At 40.0% G+C, this 12,441-nt stretch overlaps 1 protein-coding gene across 5 annotated transcripts in view; it reads right to left on the bottom strand.

Moving 5' to 3' along the window:
* Positions 1-6,823, bottom strand: part of TRPS1 (transcriptional repressor GATA binding 1) — a 251,064-nt gene extending 244,241 nt beyond the window's left edge. For 2 of the 5 annotated variants that reach the window (XM_028122510.2, XM_028122514.2), the window contains exon 1: positions 5,841-5,986. The gene's annotated coding sequence lies outside the window, so the exon portion shown is untranslated. Of the gene's footprint in view, positions 1-5,840; positions 5,987-6,705 lie in introns of those variants that run through there. The other 3 variants (XM_088022770.1, XM_028122515.2, XM_028122517.2) reach the window with 3 other exon arrangements.
* Between the last annotated feature and the right edge of the window lie 5,618 nt (positions 6,824-12,441).

Raw genomic sequence — 12,441 nt, 5'->3', positions numbered from 1 at the left:
AAAAAAAGGAAACTAAAAACACTGCGTGATAAATAGGGTTAAAAAATTATCATCTAAAATTGTGCGAATAAAAGAACCACCAGTAGAAACAAACTGACCCTTAAAATTAACGCTTTCAATCTTAAAATATATTTTTGTAAAGTTTCATCTATTTTCCTTCCTCTGCACATAAAAATGATTAATGTCACAATTAAACTTCCACATTTCAGGCTCTTGCTAACAGGTGTAACATTCTTAATATAAACACATTCATTGACCTGTCGCCATTGATAATCTTAATTAATTCATCTCAATTGAAACAAAAACAATGGTTTTTTTTTTCCAACTAAGAAAGAAATCACGCAACACAAATGCCCACTCTCCCCAAAACCCAAAAACTGTTTAAGTTACGGTAACCTGAAATGCACCAGCCATCACAGAGAGCAATTGGAGAAATCCAGCAGTGCTCAGCAGGAAAGATTTTTAATAACAGATTGAAAAACAAGAATAAAAATAACTGCATCAACAGAGCCTTTCTTCCTCAGGCCACAAGCCCGTTCTTACTTGAACTTTTTTTTTTTTTTTTAAAAATGGCATTTTGGCCACTAAAACCAATCCAGAACATTATTAAAAGTTAAAAGCTACCAATTACTTCTGTCTGTTCTTTTAAAGCAAAGTTTGGCATTACGTCAGTTGGTTTAAAGAAAACAAGAAAGAGAGAAAGAGTAGGAGAGAAAGTTTCCTGCTTGTATAAACTAAACCACCAGGGAAGGTGTCTAGCCACTTGTAAAGTATTTACTGCAGGTTTTTAAAGAGCTAGAAACATTTTAAAAATTAAAAGTTTTCTTTCTTATTTTTAATGAAACATGCTTAGGAACAAAAAGCGTACCCTCAATGTCTTTGGGGGGGACATTTTGATGTTATTTGTATTTCAGTTATAGCTTCGAATCAGAAAATGATTCCCAATGATACTTCAAATTTGAAGTGCATAGGGGATAATTTCATCTTTGTTTTTGCTACTTGGATTTGTGCTCTTAGAGAAAAAAAAAGCGGGGGATGGGGGATGACAAAAAGTCGACATTTCTACTATAATAGCTACTATAGCTTCAGCCACCAGTCAGCCTTCTTCTCAAACTAACAACAATTCATCTAATTTTCATCCATCGATCCTTCCCCAAATTCAGTGAAAGAGGTCTCCTTAAGCCCAAAGATCTCTTTCTAAACTAAATCCAGTTCTACATTATTATATCCATCAAAGAACCAAACCAAAGACCAACAAATTCAGTTCCCAGGGACCTGAAAACCACAAAGTGATAGGAAAACCCTAGAGGTGACCATAAGAGCAACATTAAGGACAGTATTTATAAAGGTCATATATAACTAATCAAATATCCTATACAAATAAACAAACAGCCTAAGACCCACTCACACTTGAGGATAAATTTTTAAAAGTGGTTATTCCCTCTAAAGCTCTGTTCGCTACCGAACAGTAGTACAAAACAACACTTGGCATTTTCGCATATTTACTTTAAGCCACTGGTTAAAGCTTGAGGAAGACAAATAATTTTGGTGATTTAAAAAACTCTGCTTAGTTTTTTTTCAGTGGAAATAACTGCAAAGTGCGGTAGTCTCCCATATACCTAAAAATCACCAGGAACTTCAGAGAATTAGATGAGATTTCTACCTGGCAAAGGCTCTAAGTTTCTTCATATTTTATCTGTGGGGGACCCTGCAATTCCATAAATTGTAAAACTACTATAGTAACAAAGAATTCATTACCTTCTGTACGATGATACCAAAAGCTGTAGTTATCACATACATAAAGTAAAACCACATCCAGATATGCTGTCATTGAATTTCCCCCAAATTTCAAAGAATAATAAATAAGGTGGATAAATGAGTAAACAGGAGTCAGAACTAGTTATCCATGGTCCTAGTAGTTATAACCAGCAAAACAGGGAGAGAGAGAAACCTGTTACCTGACAGCCTGAGCAAGGATGAACAACAGAAAGCAAGTCCATAAAACCTGCCTGTTTTTATCAAATTGATTGTAACGTGTGAGCTGCGATATTTGGGACCGAACTGTCTCAGTTTATAGTTTTCTGTGCCTGCCAAAAACAGATGCAGACTACCACACTAGCTGTCCTGCAGAAACTAAATTAAGCAAAGGCAAATACCAAGTGGAAAGTTGTCAGTCTGCTGAATGAATGGCTTCATTTTACACACCAGAGACTATCTCAATAAGAATACGTTTTAATGTGCACCAGTCATTTTATTTTAAGTGCATCACTTATTTCAAAAACAATAATTTTCCCTTTAAATTAATTATAAACACCTGCCCATAACTTTCTTAAAGTCTATTTTACACACAATAGCATAGTGTTATTACATTATTGTTTGCTACCCAAGTAGTGAAGTAAAAAAATAATTTCTATATTATATGCATTATAAAAAAAATTTAAAGGCCAGTTATTGATATCTGTGCTCATTTCAAAGTCAAAATAAAGTTCTAGCTCAAAAACAATTTTCTACCAGTCTTTTTAAAAATGTCAGTAACACTTATTTACTTCCACAAAGAAGGTAAGAAAAGAGTTTATTAAAACTTAACACCTTTTAGCATATCTTAATAGGAATGTGCAGATCATTAACAGCAAATTGTGATCTTTATTTCTCTCTCTCTCTGTACACACACACGCACACACGCGCACACACATCAAATAATAACAGTAATAGAAACATCATTGAAATACTAAGATCTTAAAAGCAGCTTTTCCACAGATGCATCCATTTCCCTGTTTTGAAGGTTTTCCTTATGAATGAAGATTCCCTTGTACTTTGGAAATCAGAGTAAACTCAGGAGCAGTATGTGACTTAAAAGAAAAGTAAAAATACTGAAAATATGGAAGAGGCATGTGCAACTCACTTATGACTAACACACTATTACAGATTCTAACCTGTTTTCAAGCAAAAATTTTATTAAATCATTTAAAACACTAATCATCAGAATGCTGAGCTCTAAAATCAACCTCAGATCTCACAACTACTGACACCTTTCTCCTTACTTTTCATGTTACCTTTCAGAGACAAAGGACAACATCTAAATAGCAGCAGACTCCCCTACAGCGTCCAGAATTCACAGGAGTGACAAACTTTTTTTGTAAGGAACTTGCTATGTTCCACCATTTACTTGGAGAGCGTCAGACTTGATTATTACGTGTAGGAAAGTATTCTACACACATATATCCTAACATATAATAGATATATTGGGACGCCGTAAACATCCACTCACCCATGGCAAATAATACTTTGCCAACTGAGTATTAATGAAGTCTCAGAATGCTTCACATTTAGAGAAATCAAGTCATAATGTGGCATTAGAACTCTATCTCCCCGTCAGGAGTTTTATTTTCACATTGTTAATATTCAAAAATAATCGTCCAACTTGAGCACGCTCGTGGCCCTATTTAACTGAATCTAGAAATATTTTCATCCAGGGGTATAGCTTTAAAAGGAAGTTATGAAGTCTGAGGAGAGATAAGCTCTAAGAACAATATGTTTGACTTGTTAAGATTAAGCATGTCATTAATAAACTTTCACTTAAAGGTAAAAAAAAAAAAATCCTCAAAATCTTGGTATCATTTCCAGACTGTCCTGTCAGCATCACAACTTACAGGAAACGCTTCATCTTCCCATACAAACCCTGTATTTACTCACAACCCTAGCAGACTTGGGGGAAGAAAAAAAAAACCCACACCATTTTAGAATGAGTTTGCTTTTTTACATTAACCGGTAGAATATCTGAGAAAGCGTCCTAAGCAAATGAGCAACATGTAAGAAACTTGACAACAGTGAGCTCAGAAACTTTCATTCTCATTTTGTCCACGTCAAGAACTGGCCGCCGCATTACTTTCCTTTGCTGCCCCTCGCATTTTTAACTCTGGCAGCCTTTTCTAAATGATCAACTTTTCCTAAAACCAGCAGGAAAGTAACATGATGCCAGCGAGATCCATAGGTTTTTAACTTAAGAGCTGGACGACTTTGAAGAGTGGTTAGAGATTCCTATAGTATTTTTGCTTTCAACAATCAAATTTTAGCCAACTACCAGGCCTAGAGTTATCATTTCTTTGTAATTCTCTCCCCGGCCCTATCTGGAGATCCCTTTGTATACCTATTTTCCCTCTCAGACCCTTCCCTGTTCACCTGGTGCATTTACAAAAGTTCAATGAATCTACAAAAGTTCAATGAATCGGCCCAACTTCTCTGTGATTTCACTTCTCCGCTACGCTTCTCACTTCACTTACCTCACTTAAGACTCTAGCCGTGATTTTCCAAAATAGGATAAGGAGGAATATTCTATCATAATTTTGATTCATCATTAAAATCCATCGCTCTTACTCAAAAACTTTCAATAGTATCAATTCTGAGGCCTAAAAAGATATGAGGAAGTAAAGCAAGACCTCAAATTTAATCAGTCCAAGATTCCCTCTGCAACCCACCAGTCCTTCTCGCCTTCAAACTTAAATTGCTTTAGAGTCTTAAGGCCATAAAACGGTTTCTGACTTCCCTGGGGAAAGGGGGAAACACCACCATCTCACACAGGTACTAACAAAAAGGCTTTCCCAGCCACAAAAACAGCTTTGCACTTCAAACAGCTCCCACCTCCGCCTCACCCTCAAATTATTCACGGGGTCCTATAATCCTGGAGTTATTTGAAGGGACAGCGATGTTTGCCTTGGCCTTTCAAAGATGCGTTTCTCTGGAACCCAAACAGGAACTAGACAGAAGGCGAAGCTCCCGTCCCCCTGGACGTCCCACCGCTGTCAGGCATTTAATCACCGTCCAGTGTCCGCTGACCCGCGACACATGGCGCATCATCCGCACCGCAGAGGAAGTCTGCCCCTTCCTCAGCCCCTACGGAAGCGCCTGGGCTGCAAGGCCCTGCCACATGGCACGGACAGGGCACAGACCCCTCGGCCAAGCTGCCCTGAGCCGCGCAGAGGCGGGTGCATCAGGGGATGCGACACCCTCCTTCTCCAGCCCAGCTGGGCCTTTAAGGCAAAAAGTTTGAAGCCTGGCTTTGCAAACTCTTCAAAGCCAACGCCAGTCCTGCACGGTTTTCCCACTTTGGGGACCACACGAAGGCCCCTCTCTGAGACCCTCCCAACCCTCCCAAGTTGGCCCAACTTACTACTCTGCATGCTGGTGCCTAGTCTGCTCCCCGCTTGTCAGGAGCCCCAGAAAACTTGCAGCAGCGGCGGCGGCGGCGGCGGCGGCGGCGGCCCCTCGGGTCCAACCACCTCCAGCTCCTCCGCTGCGCCCGGTAGGAGAGAATTAAAATCAGCCAGAAAGAGACAGCGAGGGGGAGTGGGGCTGCGAGGGGGAGGGGGCACCGGCCTGAAACTTCTTTTTTTGGCAAATGGGGATTTGTTTTTCCTCCTCCCTGGCGGCTGAACTTGACCCTCCTGACTCCAGGGGCTACTGCAGTTTGAAGTCGCTCGTTTCTAAGGCTCAGTTGCCTCAGACCCACCAAAAGGAGGAGAGGAAGGGGGGGAAAGAGAGCAGAAGAGAAGAAAGAAAGAAAGAAATCACACGCGCAAAAAGGAAGAAAGAAAATGCATGTGAAACCCGAGAAGCCTGCGCTTGGCTTTCTGCACTCTCCCTCTGCTTTTTTTTTTTTTTTTTTTTCAAAGAAAGTCACTTTTAATTCCCAGGGCTCCCCGCTCGCGATCGCCCACATTTTGCGCACACACGCGCGGGCGCAGCACTCGCGTCGCGGCGCCCCGGGCCCGGCCGAGGGGCGCCCGCGCCCCCCGTACCCCCCGCGGCCCCCGGCCCCGCGGCCCGCCCGGGCCCCTCCTTACCTGTTGATTAATCGTCAAGAACACCCTCGGCAGCCCGAAAGATGGTGGCGCGGCGGCCAGAGCCATGAACCGTCTTCTGTTGTTTGCAGAGTTGATCTTGGATTATTGGGGGGGAGGGGGGGAGAAAAAGGTCTTTCCTGCCTCCCCCCCTTTCCCTTCCCTCCCCCCCTTTATAAAAAAAAGAGAGAGAGAGAGAGAGAGAAAGGAAATAGAGCAAGGATGTGCCCGGTGCCGGGTGGGAGAGGGGAGGGGGTGTTGTTTTTTGTTTAAAAAAAAAAAAAATAGGAAGGCGAGAGAGCGATCGAGAGGACGCGGGGTCTGGAGAAACGAGCAGCACCAAAAAGAGGACGCTTGAGATTGCAGTGAGATCGGGTCTTTATCAGAAATGTTATCGCTTGTCAGGACCTCAGTCTCCGCGCATTACGTCAGTTTCAAGACACCAACACTATTAATATCAAAGGAGCCTTCGCGGAGGAAAGCGCCACCCCAGACCGAGCTCCCTTAAAGAGACAGCGCGCGTCCCCGCGCCGCCGCCGCCGCCGCCGCCGCCGCCGCCGCCGCCGCCGCCGCCGCCGCCGCCGCCGCCGCCGCCGCCGCCGCCGCCCCGCCCGGCTCCGAGCACCCGCCGCCGCCGCCGCCGCCGCCGCCCGCCGGGACCGGCCCCGGCCGCGGCGTGCCGGCTGCGCGAGAACTTCGCCCGAGTCGGAGCGCCGCAAATGAGAGCTGCGCGGTGCCGGGACCCGGCTACCTTCCCGCCCCGCCTCTCCCCCCTCCTCCTCCCCACCCCCATGTGTGAACGTGCGGGCTGGAAACGGAGGAAAAAACCGAAAGCTTTAGGAATAATGTGATAAAGACGAGGACCTACCTTGTGGGTGCTGGGGGGCAGGTGGGGGCCAGTGCGTGACGGCCAAACCGATGGTCCCAGAGCACCCGGAGATGCTATCATGAACAATCTTAAGAACTCTAAAAGTGCTTTTACCTTTTCGGATGTTACTTTCCCTTCTCCCTCCCCATTAAACGACGCGGAATTGTGTGCGTGCGTGTGCGGCCCCTCCCCCGTCCCTTTTCTAGGACAGGAAGAAGTCTTAGGACACCTAGTCGGTGGTCAGTGTTTCCCATGCATTGGATGGCTAGAGGGCTTGAGGAGAACAACTTGAACTCTATCCTGAGTTGGAGAAGTGCGGACTGGGGTTGCTATGGTTTTCTGAGCTAGGGAGAAGCTAGCAAGCTCAATGGGTGCTTAAAGGGGGTACTACAAAACAGATAAAATGGGAACATTATTCAAATGCTGCAAGATTAATACCTGCTGATCTTTGGGGGTTTAGTAGCAGATAAGAAACTCTGAATTAAAGCATGACATTCTTTTTACTACTTCACATCTCCAAATACTCTTCATTGTTAAGTGAAATTCCCTCCACATGAAGTTACTGAATTGAGCGGGTTGTTTTTTTTTTTTTTTCCTTCTTCTTCTTCCTCTTATTTTTTTAACTTCTAAAGATCAACAATACATAAAAGAGACCCATGACAGGATTCAAAGCATAGTAGGTGTTAAAAACTAAGTAAACATTTTTTGGGCGTTTGGACTTCATTTTCTTCAGTTGGGTGACTTTAAGTGGCATGTTTTTCCTCCAGTGAAAGTCAGTTTAAAGTAATTTTGTGCTAAAAGGAGAAGCATCCTTCCTTCTCCAAACTACAAAATGATTAAAATTAGAATTTTAGAGGTACAATCATGAATCTGTGAAATGAAGATGAAGTAATTTCCTCCAAAATATTTTCCACTAAGTGATTCTTGCATCTTTTAAAAGATGAATATATTTTTGAAACATCAGAAGTGAAAAAGCCAATCATTAAAAAAAATTAAAACATAAGCATGTGCTTTTAGAAACTTACTCCTTTTTCTGTAAGGTCTTCATTTCTATTTAATATACCTAGTCAGGCAGATACGGGATTCCTTTTTGTAGCACTTTTATTCCGGAAGGATTTTGGTAGTGTGTCCCATACACTCTCTATGAGTAAAAAAGCAATAATTCTTTTGCAATAGAAAAACCAGTCAGGTAAAAAAGTGGTCAAAATACAATTTCACAATGAGGCAAACTATATATTCCCTAAAGGAATGAAAAGACAATGAACCTTAGATGCATGGAGTTATTCATATGTTATCATCAATTTAAATTAATTTGGGAACAGAGTTAGATTTATGTATAGCCTTGCTTGCAAGGAAAATTAATATCAAAATCCTGAGTAAATCTCATAGTCAGCTACTAATGACCACCTGCATATTTCCACACTAGAGTCATTTAATACTGTCCACCACCAATTTCCACTGTAAAAAGTATTCATATATTAAATATAGACCTTTATTTTCTTTTTTAAGCCATAAATTAGCTTACCAAGTTTTATGGAAATATGCACAGCACAGTGAGAGGCATTTTTATTCAGGGAGAAAAAAGGATCTGAGTGAAACATTCTTTAGCCATGACTAACTAAAAATATTAGATCAAATAAATTTTGAAAGAGGCACCTCAATGGTAAAACCGTTTGTACTTAAAGGGTTAATACCACCTAAAACTGCTGGAGCTGGTATCTAACTGATAAAATCTGAGGCTATAGCATCTTAGCAGCAAAGTTAAATAGTACAATATATCACAAGGATTATCCCCTAATCTCCTTCTGCTCCCCAAGATTTAAATGGCATTTTAAAGGGGGAAGTAATCTTCCTCTCCGTCACCCTCAAATCTCAGGCAATTGTTAAGAGTGTAAATTTACTCACATGAAACAATCATTGATTAAATCGGTTCAAAAAAATTAAATTACCTGCTTTTGCAAGCACAAAACCCTTGAGATGGCTGGTGTTTTTCCACCTGTAATAATACAAAATTTGACCATTAAGTATACCCAAAATTATATATTATATAAAAAGTTAAAGCCAAAGGTCTGAGGGTGAATTATGTCTTTTAATTGAAAGGATAAAGTTACCCTTCAGGTACTGAAGCCAACAAATTCATGGTCACTTAAAAATTTAATGAATGAAGTTTCACGGACTCAATTTTGCTAAAGCTTGCCTGAGAATTGAAGAATCTCTTCATGTTACTTTTTGTATTTCAAGTTAGAGTACAGCAGATCAAAATGCTGTCTGTATCAATCCATTTACATTAACCACAAAAGATCTGTAGAGAACTTAATAAAAGCACAAATATTTTTGTAAACTTTTTCAAGCAAATTATTTATTTATGAAATAATTTATGAAGAAAATTTTTACCTCATGCTTTAGATATATTACATATGCTCTTGATTGACACAATATGTTTAAGCTCAAAGGCCCTCGTAGCATTTTTTAATTCTAGTAGGACTATTTCAAAACAACCAACTAATACATGAGATCATAATTGTTTGACAGTTGTTTTTAATATATAAAATAAGTTATGTATATTGTTTTCCTTCAAATGTTTGTTGATTTGTTTGTATAGCCCTGACATTTGCATGGCACAAACTGAATTAGGGGAAATATTAAAAGATTTATTTACATTTATTATCTTCTGCTGTCAAGCATATGCAAAGCTCTTAAAAACTATTCTCTTCTTTTGCTTTTATTTGCAATACATTTCTGAACAATGGAGTCTGGATGTTAAAATAACAACCTGTGCCTTTATAGAATACATCACAAAATAAAGAAGAAATTAAGAGAAATTTTTAAAAGCAAACAAAAGAAATAACTTCCAACTGAAATAACTTCTTTATAATCTTTCGTAATTCTTTGAGTTCTGGAATATTCTCTTATGGCTAGACCACTGATGAAACACTACCTTGAGCTGTATTAATGCTTATTATTTATTAAAATTACATAACGCACTTTTTCTGCTTTATTATTTAAACAACCTTTTTTTCCCTTTTCTTGTAGTTTATTCAGTAGAGATACAAAGAGGGATTAGTAGTTAAGCACAAGCATACTTGTTTTACATTTTCAACCTTTTAGCACATAACTTAACTTACAGTTCCAGTGCCTGTAATCACAATGATTTTACCTGATGGAACACGTATCTCAGAAATGTAATCCAACTGTTTACCCTAACACGTCATAAATTGCTCTTCCTTTCAGAAACCTCAAAGATTGACAACCCTTGGCCCTAAATGCCTACTGCTATAACACATACTATCAAGAAAATATTTATGTATTATTTGCTCTCAAATTAGTACTAAATCATATACAATGGAAGACCATTTTGCCTTCCAGCATATCAAAAGCAATTGTAGAAGTAGTCTGCCCTCCTTCGTGGTGAGACCTGAAGGAACGGAGCATATCAAAGATGAACTTCCCTGAGTCTATTTCTTCTCTCAATCACACACCACTCAATCTTAAAAAAAAAAAAAAAAAAAAAGACTTCTCTGCACAAATTATGATCATTTTCCAAACTACCTATTGCTGAACACCTCTGGGTGAATTTATTAAAGATAAATTCAGCTTTAAATAGCCTGTATCTGGTATTCAAATTCACACTTACACTTGCCAAACCTCCCCCCTGCAGTATCAGGCAACTGCCTAGTTAAACAGATGGGCCTTGAAGCCCACCCTAAAAGCCAACAAACATAGGCTTTATTTAATTAAAAGAGGAAACAAATTTCTGAGGTGTAGACACACATAGGCATGCATACACACACACTCACACATACACATGCGCGCGCACACGAAATCCCTGCCAAGGGTGCCCCAGAATAATAATGATGATTTTTGCTTTTTCAGCAGGTTTTATGAATGTCCAAACATATACTATCCATTGGATTGAAAGGAGAATTCAACAGGATCACTCAATGCTATGTATTCAAACCAAACCACTATAGGAAGTAACTGGACTCACTCCATTCTCTTAAGTAATAGAGAGCATTTACATTTGAATTAACCCAGATCCACCATGTGACCCTGAAAAGTAGCTTTTTCCAATGTTCTTCATATTTCTACCCTCTGCTCTATTGTCTTTTCATCCCATCCACTCTCCAAACCATGCAGTTAACTCTCAGTTGTCTATAACCAAGCCCAACCCCCAATTTTGCCTATTTTTCACACTGAAATATTCCACCAGAAATTCAAATTTCTGAATTTGAATGATACGAAATATGTCTAATACCATAATTTAGGAACAGGAGGCCATAAAGAGAGACAACATGGAAGGAGGAAGGAAATAGACAAACCCTATCTCTGTTAAAGTTATGAGTCATCCAGACCAGAAACCTCAGACATTTGACATCTTTGGTAATACCCTCTCCCACAGGCCCCACATCCAATCAGTTACCAAGTCCTCCCATTGTTTATTTTCTAAAGGCTTTTGTAACTCCTACTGCCTTTCTTTCCATCCACATGGACCCTTCACAATTTAAAAGTTATTATCTCTTGCAAGACATCCCATTGAGCTTCTCACCCTTACTCTCTTGCCCTCTGTTCATTATTCTACGAAGCTTCTGGGTCAGATCATCTCCCTTCTGCATTTTCTATTCCTCAGGACAAAAATCCCATGACTCCCAACTGCCAAAAGAATAACACTAAAGTGCTGTAGGCCATTCAAGTCCTCCCATAATCTAGTCCCAAACAACTGTTCTGGTCTCATTCTTCACTCTTTTCTTCCACACAGGCCAGTCTCCTGACGCACTGACTGAGACATTCCCCACACCTATCTGCCATTTCAGAATGCCTTGTCTTATACTTACAGCCACCTTCCACTTGGAAGGCTTTGAAGGGCCTTTCATACCAACTTTCCATGCAAAATACCCTCTCTTTTTCTAAGGTCAAACTCAGGTTCTGCCTTTTGTGTGATGCCTTCCCCAAACTCCAAATCAGAATCAGCAATGCAGGAACTAAGCTTCTATGGGACTTGCCTCTCTCTCTAGCTGGGGATTCATCAGAGTGACTTGTATAATGCTGTTTGTTGACTTCATCTCCCGCCCCTGCTAAACTGTAAGGTTCTTGAGGGCAGAAGACCATCAAGTCGCAGATATTCAATAACAGCTGTTCAACTGAATTTGGAGATTGGAACAACCTTGTTACATTTTACTTAGAAACACACTATTGAGCCCAAGTTTCAAATGTTCCATGTGGCCTTTTCTTCCTTTCTTTCTCTTCATTTTTTCTTTAATACATATGGGCTGATGCATCATGTGCCAATTGAAGCTTCTGGGTGGTCTTCATCTCAGCAGCATATTTTTGGCAACGTATCAGAGAAGACGTTTGTCCTCCTCTGAAATATTGTCCTCATTATCATTAAGTTTGGGTTCATAATTCCATGTTGCTCTAAAAATAGCAAATTAAATGATCTTTAACTAAATCCTAGGCATTAAAATGTGGGGATATAGAAAATGAGGCTGAAAGCTGAGAAATTTTAGATGGGAAGGGATTTTTTGTAGTTTTAGAAGCCAGAGCGTGAGTTAGGAAAGTTATAAGACTGAGGTGCAGATAAACAATCTCTTCAAACGTTAATGGTGTCTTTCTCTATATTATTTAACATTAAACTATCCAATCATTTTGTATAAGTCTATTAATTTTTGCAGATTTAATCATCAAACATTAAAGTGATATTTAATTGAAGGTATAGATCCAAATGTCCAGGTTCCCACA

This window comes from Eumetopias jubatus, unplaced genomic scaffold, assembly GCF_037043125.1.
Source record: "Eumetopias jubatus isolate StellerSeaLion01/CBP00866 unplaced genomic scaffold, mEumJub1_p1.0 scaffold_4, whole genome shotgun sequence".
Lineage (NCBI taxonomy): Eukaryota > Metazoa > Chordata > Mammalia > Carnivora > Otariidae > Eumetopias > Eumetopias jubatus.
The sequence above is the reverse complement of the archived record's forward strand: the minus strand, read 5'-3'. Positions and strand labels throughout refer to the sequence as shown.